Raw genomic sequence first — 8,819 nt, 5'->3', positions numbered from 1 at the left:
TTTATTAGATCTCATTTCATTGGTATTCTCATTTTGACAAATTGGGCCTGATTTATCAAAGCTCTCCAGGACTGCTGAATATAGGCAAGGGGTGAGCAAACTTCTTTAGTCAGGGGCCACAATCTGAAATAAAATTTGACAGAGGGGCCAGGCCGATGGGGGAGTGGGCGGGGTTATGCCATCATGATGCTACTGAAAGTGACGTCTTGATGGCATAACCCCACCCACTATCCCATCGCCGATCTGAGCCTGCGATGGGAGAGTGGGCGGGTGGTGTGCAGTGGAACAGCCTGCCCACTCTCCCATTACAAGCCTAGAGCCTGCGATTGGAGAGTGGGCGGGTTGTGTGCAGGAACACAACCCGCCCACTCTCCCATCGCAGGCTCAGATCCGGGGGACTTGTTCCGTGGCTCTGGCCGGTGCACCCCCCTAGAGGGGTCCTTCTCCTGACCCTGCTCGGGGTGGCACCGGCCAGAGCCGCAGACCACCCAAAGGGCCAGAGAAACATCCCTATTGGGCTGTATATGGCATAGTTTGCCTATGCCTGATATAGACTATCATAGGTGAAATCTGGTGATCCAGGAAACCTCAAATGGATTTCTTAAAAATCATTTGCTATTGGTAGGCAAATGTTTTCAATCTACTTCAAGTTTGTTGGATCACCCAATTTCACCTATGATAGTCTATCCTCACCAGTTTAGTATCAGACTCCCATAATATGAACATATTTATATACCGTTATGTAATATCTAAGGTCCATCCATACCAACTGCCCCAGGATGCTCCTATAATTCTATTCCTAATCCTGGTATTACATTAAAATTTATATTGAGTTTATATCATACAGATGTTGGCACAATGTATATTGTTCTTTATGACTGAAGACACTGAGGCTGATTTACTAAAAGAATGTTGACTGTTCACTTAGCAAAGTAAATCATTCCCTTGCAAGAGGTATTTCAATTAGTTTAGTGAATGTGGTCTGCTGCCTTTATTAATCCAATCATGTGCAGAGAAAAATCTTTTTTTATCTTTGAATTTGATTGTGCATTGTTTGAAAAGTCAATGTTTATCACGTTTAGGTATCTATGTGAACAATCCCTTGCATGGGGATTTACTTTGCTATGTGAACAGCTTCTATTCCATTAGTTAATCTAACCCATTGTGATCCTACATTATGATTTCTGTACTGGGTATGGAAGGAGTACAATGAAACCAAGAGACCAACAATGGCACCAACAGATTCCTAAAAATTTGGGAAAAGAAAAGGAGAACAAAACCAGAATTATTCTCTTAGCAGTCAATCAAAGGTACCACAGAATACAGAAAAGGGACCTCATGGGGTGTATCACAGGCAAGGACATTTAAAATTTTATTTTCAATTCGCATTTATATAGTGCCGACATAATACCATCGTCATATCAGATTCAAATTTTGCCTAATTCTGCAGCTGTATGGTAACAGCGGCTTATTGGTACATATGTCAGCCAATCATTTTCCACCCTGTGGAAAATCACCTGTTCAGCCCTACCTGGACAAGTAAAGCTGCTTTCATGGCACTTGGTTTGTGGACGTGTGACAATAACAGCCTATATAACCCTTGTGCAGCTGGCATTGCAACCATCACTGGAGCTCCCCCAATTGGCTCAGCCCCACAATCATGCTGTGTTTATTGTCTGTTATTGTCATGCTCTTGGCTGGTGTGGCTGGTGATTTTGCCAAGGGCAGAAGAACCCCTTTGTTATAAAAAATCTGCTTGTTGGCCATGTTGGGTCTGTACTACCATAGCCAGGTGCATTGGTCTGGTTCATTCTGCTGCCTGTGCTACACAAGCTAAGCCTTTTGCAAACAAATTGGTTTTGTTATCTTTTAATATATTATGGTGATCGTTTTATGGTAACAAGTAATAAAAGAAGACAAACATTAGTATTATTTGTCCCATATACCATACCATGACAAATTCATTCTTCTATACACAAAAGCTACAACCTGATTGGTTGCTACTGATGACCACAACCACACTTTTGTATTCTTTTTTTGTGAATCTATTAACAGACTGACAATAAGAAAACAAGACTGGTTTTACAGAAAGTTTAAAAAAGCTGATTCGGAACAAATATAAACTAAGATGAAAGTGAATTATCAAAATAAGTATCCTCATCTATTCCAACTCATTTATATGAACTATAAACACAGAGCGAGTACACAATAAAATCAAAGCAGGCTCATTACACGGAGGCTAAAATAACAAATCATAACTCAGCACAGTTTTATCGTTATGGGTTGCCAACCAGAGAGAGATATCTAGAAAGCGAACAGTTAATTGAGCAAACAGATGAGAGTGTGTGCTTTGCTCCCTCTTTACAATACAAGGGATGGAGGGCCTGTGACAGCAGGAGCTGTAGGCAAGTTCCCAGTCTGATCCCCAGCTCAGCTGTCACATTACATACTGGGAGACAAGAAACCTCTGCTAGCCGAACAGCTGTCTTCTTTAATGGATTGCCCAGTTTATTGCTTCCAGACACCATCATTTTTTTTTCCAGTGCTCAAATCCGCTTTGCACACTTCAGTTTGGCATCTAATTCAAGCCTGCCTGGAGGGGGTGAAGAAAACGGTCAAGTTGAATACCTCTTTCAGCATAAAATGGCCACAAAAATGGCATTGTCCCGGCCATGCTCCATTTACACGGGCAAACAATCCGAGAAGATTTTAATAACAGATTACAGTCCGGTCACAAGTGAGATTTCAGAAGAGACGTAAAATATCGCAAGAGGATTCGAAAGCAACTGTCACAGTATTCGAAAAAAGGGACCCAACCGCAACGTACCCATTCTGCAAATATTCTGCATAAGGACAGGATTGGAACAAATGCAAGAAAAAAAGACAACTATGGATGAGTGCCTAAAAAGCGTGTGTGTAAGTAACTAATATGCATATGAGAGGGCTTCTTATCTCTGTAATCTCTCGGCGGTGATGGGAGTTGGGGAAGCAGAGCCAAGGTTAGCATTTTGCTTTTGCAGAACAATAGGAGCATGTGGTGCCTTTCATGGGATTATGCCAGCTTCTTGCTGCAGGTGCACTTGTAGTGTGACCACAGGAGGGAAGCAATAACCGACATCTTTCCCTTTTCAATTCACAGTCAAAAGAAGGTTTGTAATTTAGTAGTTAGACGGCGAAGCCCAACCCATATGGTAGCTGCTTGGCACAGAAAATACAGCTATACAGTAGGGAAAGCAGCATGTGCACCAACTATTCATCAATATAGACTAAATTGATGTATTTTCTTTCCCTTAATCTGTTTTTATTTTATGTGAGCAACAAAGAATTGCACTCCGAGGACACCCATTTCATCTAATTGCTAGACAATTATTATAATATGCCTTTCAGCTATATTTTTTCTGGTGTGCACAGTCTGTGCCAGGTTTATATGGAAGTACAAAGTGCAATGACAGTAACATATAGCAACCAATGGGATTGTAGTTTTCCAAAGTCAGATAGATACTTATTGGTTGCTATAGATTAATAAGCATTATTTTATTAGAAGGGTGTGGTAGTCCATCTTTACCTGCCCTATAGGTTTTTACACTTTGCCCTATTTTATTAAAAAATAATAACTCTGTACTTGCACAATAGATTATTAAACCTTGTCTTGTTTTATTATAAAAGCTTAATAGTGAATCTGTACCTACGTAAAAGGTTAACAAACCTCATTTTATTATAAAAGCTTGATACTGAATTGAATCATTCATAATATGCTAATCAATAAACACATGCAATTGATTTTCCTTTGTCCTACATATAGGAGTTGTGCATCACCCCATACAAATATTTCATCGTACACCATGCTTTTCATGACATGATGTCACATAAGAAGGAGGAGCCCAAGTATAGAGCACATAAGGCTGGTGTGATTGGAACAGAACAATTTAAAGGTGAGATTTGAATGTGTAATGAATAGTGAGCATCATTTCATTCTACAGCAAGGCTGTGTTTACAGTCCTGTTTCCCAATTTTGCTTTGCATAGTAAAACGTTACGTTGCCTAAAATGACCACAGAAGTCAGACTTTTTATTATTGCATTACCTTATGGAACATTTCCTTTTCCCAAAAGCTAGATTTACACTTAGCATTAGCAAAATTAACAAGTCACAAGAAAATATGTCTTCGTATGCGTAAGAATTGCGTTGACTATTGATTGAAGTAATAAGCCAAAAAAACCCTTACCAGGCAGATCTTGTGCCGAGTGCAAGCAGATGGTACTTTATGCATGTTTCCACAATGTATGAACTCCAAGCCTTATTATAGACAATACAATCCACAGCCTGAAACATGAATAGAAAGCAGTCAGCCACCAAGTACAAGAGGATTGAGAGAATGAGTCACCTAGGTGCAACACACAATATAGGAATAGTCATGACTAATCTATAGAATACACATCTTCTGAATTCTGTAAGTGTGATTGTGTGTTGGGGAAAGAAGATAGTAAATAAAAAAAAGTTGACTGCATGGATTTGCTTTGTATTGATATGAACTTCAGGCAAAGAATATACATATATGTGATATGTGTAGCCTGGCAAATAATTGTATGGTGCCACCCTTGTGTTCCAGAAACCCCTAACAGATAGCACACAGACTAGTTCAGCCTTCCCAAACTCAAGAGGAACTCTAAAAATATTTTTTTTAGCCTGCAGAGAGCCCCTGATTGAATGAAATGAAAATTCATTCATCATGGGTCAATGAGTGGTCAGTTACAGTGGTTGTCAGAGACTCTCATCATAGTTCTCATCTAACCTGGAAATGGCCCAACTGCACTCTAAAGGCATTAGGACTATTATTTGATTTTACCTATGAGGAATTATCCTCGTGAATAATCCTTTCCAACTTTTAATTTTAAAGTTCTTAACAAGTCCCCTGAAGAAGCCCGTAGGCGAAACACGTAACAAAATGAGACGTTACACTTGGGAATTCCTCTGTATAGTTATGACATTTGAATGGGGCATGACCAATTATTATTACTGTAATTGCCTAATCTATCTGGTCAATCCTATATTGCCGATTTAGTAAACCCCAGCTTTCCTTTGTCTTTTAAAGTGTTTGCACCTACAGTAGTATTCAGGATTGGTGGGGAGACCATTGGTATCATGCCATCATAGAAGGTCAATCAAGCCACAGCTCCCTAAGAACCCATAGCAACCTCTGAAGGAACCCTGTTTGAGAATGGCTGGTCTAGTTCTTGACCTTCATTGTAGATGACTGGTAAGAAGCACAATCACAGCCTACCGATTGGACTGTAAAGGAGCAGAATCATAGTGACCCATCATCCCGCTACTCTCTGTGGTCCCTCCACACATGTGAAGAGTTGATTGTTCGTCAGCCTGGATTCCGCTGTGCAGGGGATTACAGGAGGCTGATCAGGTTTTAGCTACTTTGCTAGCTGCTATTAAATATACTTTTTTTCTAAAAGCACCTATGGCCAGATAACTAACTATTTACCTGTTCTTAACAAGCAATAAATGGACTTTAAAACAAACCCTACTTTAAATCGACCTCTTTAGCTACTTTTAATGTGAAGTTATTCTTCTCAAGGATGCTACCAACCACTCAAGGGATGGTTTCCAACAGATTAGAAATACCTACTGGTTGTGTACATGTTGTGAATGCACAATGGTCAAGGACACAAAGATGGTTGGGGTTTGTTTGAAAGTGCATTCACTGCCTGTTTGTTATATGCAAAAACTGATAAATAAATAAAATAAAAATAAGTTCTGCTTTTTATATGCTTCAGTATTTTACCTTTGTGGTCCTACACTTCCATCTATTTTGCATCCTGATCTTTTATCCCCCTTTATGATTTGCCATGCTGCCATTTTTATTCAACTCAATTGAAGCCACCTATTATTAATTCTTCCCCCTATTCCCTCACCACATAGGGATCTTGTGCATGTGCACCTCCCAGCACTGCCGGAAAACACCCTGTGCCCAAAAGAAATGTGTCTGTTGTCATTATTGTCACTCTACCTTACATTACAACTTCCACTTTCACTGCAGTTGCAGAATGTTCTATAAATAAGGTCAGGGGCATCTAACTGGTAATGGAAAATTTTGACACAAAAATAATTTTTTAGTGACTATGTGTAATACAACAATGCAAAGTAAATATTGTCTAGTGAATTTTGCTTTCAGGACCATTTCAGACACATATTTAACTACAGTGTTCTACAGCAAGCTCAGCTGTGCTAAAAACTGCTCCCATTCAGTTGCAGAGGGGGAACAATTGAGTCTTCAGTAGAACACTGCAGTAGATGATGAGTCTGAAATGGTTCTTTAAGCAAATTTCAACAATTACACAATTTGTGTATACATTGCAGTTGTGGTGGATTGTGTCACAATTTCTCGAAGCAACAAGTGCACTTGCTTGAACACAAAAACTTGTAGTGCAGTTTGCTGCTCTTGGCCGCATAACAAACTGCTACTGGAAACAGTTAACTGCACAGTTATGCGTGATCTAGGAAGGGGTTCAATTTATAGAATATCAAACTGAATTTAGGGATAGTTTTATATCAGCCTGGGGTTCAACTTCAACAGTACCAGTGCAACAACTTGAAATACACACTATTTTTGTCATTGTGTTCTAAAAGTTTGGGATTTGGTAAATCATAAAAAATTGATCTATTTCTATTTGAATATCTTCAATAAATTAATTAAAAAAAAAAACATAGCTTGCATTTTTAACATTTGTAATCTAATCAGTGGTTATGTAGGAATGTATAGCTTTACATGTGTTTTTTTTTAATTTATTGTGGCAGAAATAATTTAAATATTTCCACACATATACTGTATGTATATACTCAAATATAAGCAGAGATTTCTTGCACCCAAATTGCATTGTATTTTAAAGCAATGTTCATACTGGCCACGAGGTTGTGGTGTGGTTATGGCTTCCTTGTTCCAAGAGACTGCTGTCTGAGGGGGGGTGCCACATGTAGCTTCTTCCCGTGGTAGCCCCATAGAGAATGAATAGGGGCAGGGTCAGTGTCTAAGGAGGTTTTAATCTGAACCCCCACTTATCTAACTTATATCTATCTAATTTATATAATAAGAAAAAAAAATACACCATGGCAACATTTTCCGGGGTATGTACTTACTTCATATGGCTGTATCTCCACTGATGCTTATGTTTGGGTTCCCAGGTCTCCACTTTTTTAAAGGAGTTCCATTTTGTCTGTTTCAATTTGAATGTATGTTATGAAAAATGCAACTAAAGTAGGAATATATCAAGGTGGGCAGGGGCATCCCATACCCCAGGTAGTTAATAAAATAAATATAAACATCAGAATACAGCTATACAGAATACTGCAAACATGCCTGCGGCAAGTACAACAATATCAGCAAGAGCCATAAAAAAAATTGGTGTTGCAGTGACATGACAGAGAGACATCATCTTGCCTCTCCTCTATTTTCCGTTTACTAAAGGTGAAAATAGATATATAATCAGTAACAATAAAACCAAACAAAAGGGTAAACCTCAACAAATAATGAGGATAATACCACTTGTGTGTAAACATTGAAAATACCAGATACAGCACTGATTCTTTATGCTCACATTGAGGATGAGTATGATAACAGTGATAATAATCAGAGCAAAATTAGGAATGGGATCAACATAGCTCATGTTCTACGCCTAAATGGTAGACGTCAGACTTTCAATGTGTTTGATTGGACATAGTCTAAGAAGCCCCTAATCCTCTACGGTCATACCAGACCATATGGCAAAAAAGTTCAATGATATCATTCCCCAGGTAGTTATGACGAGTGCTGGAAATACCAGCAGAATAATTTTGCCATTGTAGTTTCAAGGAATTGTTAGAAACTTGCAAGTGACTCAGCATATGAGTGTTTATTAATACATTTTGATAGAAGGACTATTTATTAGATTGACTTGGGCACATCTGGAATAACAAAGCTAAGTTTATTTCCCCCCTTAGGGAACTTCATTGGGATGTCTAAGGAATGAAGGGTAAAAATGAATTGTAAGTTTTTTGTATTTGTCACATGTCATGAGGATGACATTTCTTTGCTTCATTCCTGTCTTTTCTCCAAAATACCTGAAAAGTATCGGCCTTTTCAGTTATGGCACACTAGCTGTACTGGGCTCCCCCAGTGCCATTCCCGGACAAAGGATCTTTCTGGAATGAAAGAATATGGAACAATTCTGGTAAAGGTCATCGTTTATCCAGCAATCTTTTAGCGAGTCTCAGGGAACACAAACTTAAGACAGCTTTTTGTCCTAGAAATGGCAGCTGCTGCTACAAGTGGTTCTGCCAAGTGTAAGAGCTCACTTAGAAGAAAAACACACTCATTAAAGAAAGCCACGAAAGAGCACTCATCTACTGAGAGGGATGGGGACACTAGTGCCGTCATAGAGTTAATTTGGGGATGTTACAATGGGATCTTTACACCCTGGTGGTAAAACAAAAATCAAGGTAGTTCAGATGAGGATACAGTTACAACACATGCACAGGTAACAACCATTAATATATAGATATATTGCAATCCATCTATGTTTACATTTATGTTCTCCATGGTTTTTATCTGCACTGATCGTTAGGAATTCTGTAACACAAGAATGTATTAGACATAGATGACCTCTCAGTTAACTGTGTAACTATAGGTAATATATAAATAAATATATACATATATATGACTTAGCATAACAGTTTTTGTTTTTCTGATGTTCATAGCATAGTGCAGGAATTTATAGGGAAAGCATGCATTTTTTGGGGCCTTTTTAGAACAAACCAAAACCAGAAAAAAAACAT

At 38.7% G+C, this 8,819-nt stretch overlaps 1 long non-coding RNA gene across 1 annotated transcript; it reads left to right on the top strand.

The window, feature by feature from the left end:
• The first annotated feature begins 2,340 nt into the window (after positions 1 to 2,340).
• On the top strand, positions 2,341 to 6,564 carry LOC140324515 (uncharacterized). The gene is made up of 3 exons (XR_011919549.1): positions 2,341 to 2,916; positions 3,803 to 3,932; positions 5,092 to 6,564. It is a non-coding gene; the product is annotated as an uncharacterized lncRNA (long non-coding RNA).
• Positions 6,565 to 8,819: the final 2,255 nt, after the last annotated feature.

Source organism: Pyxicephalus adspersus, chromosome 2 (assembly GCF_032062135.1).
Source record: "Pyxicephalus adspersus chromosome 2, UCB_Pads_2.0, whole genome shotgun sequence".
NCBI lineage: Eukaryota > Metazoa > Chordata > Amphibia > Anura > Pyxicephalidae > Pyxicephalus > Pyxicephalus adspersus.
This window is presented reverse-complemented; position numbering and strand designations above follow the sequence as displayed.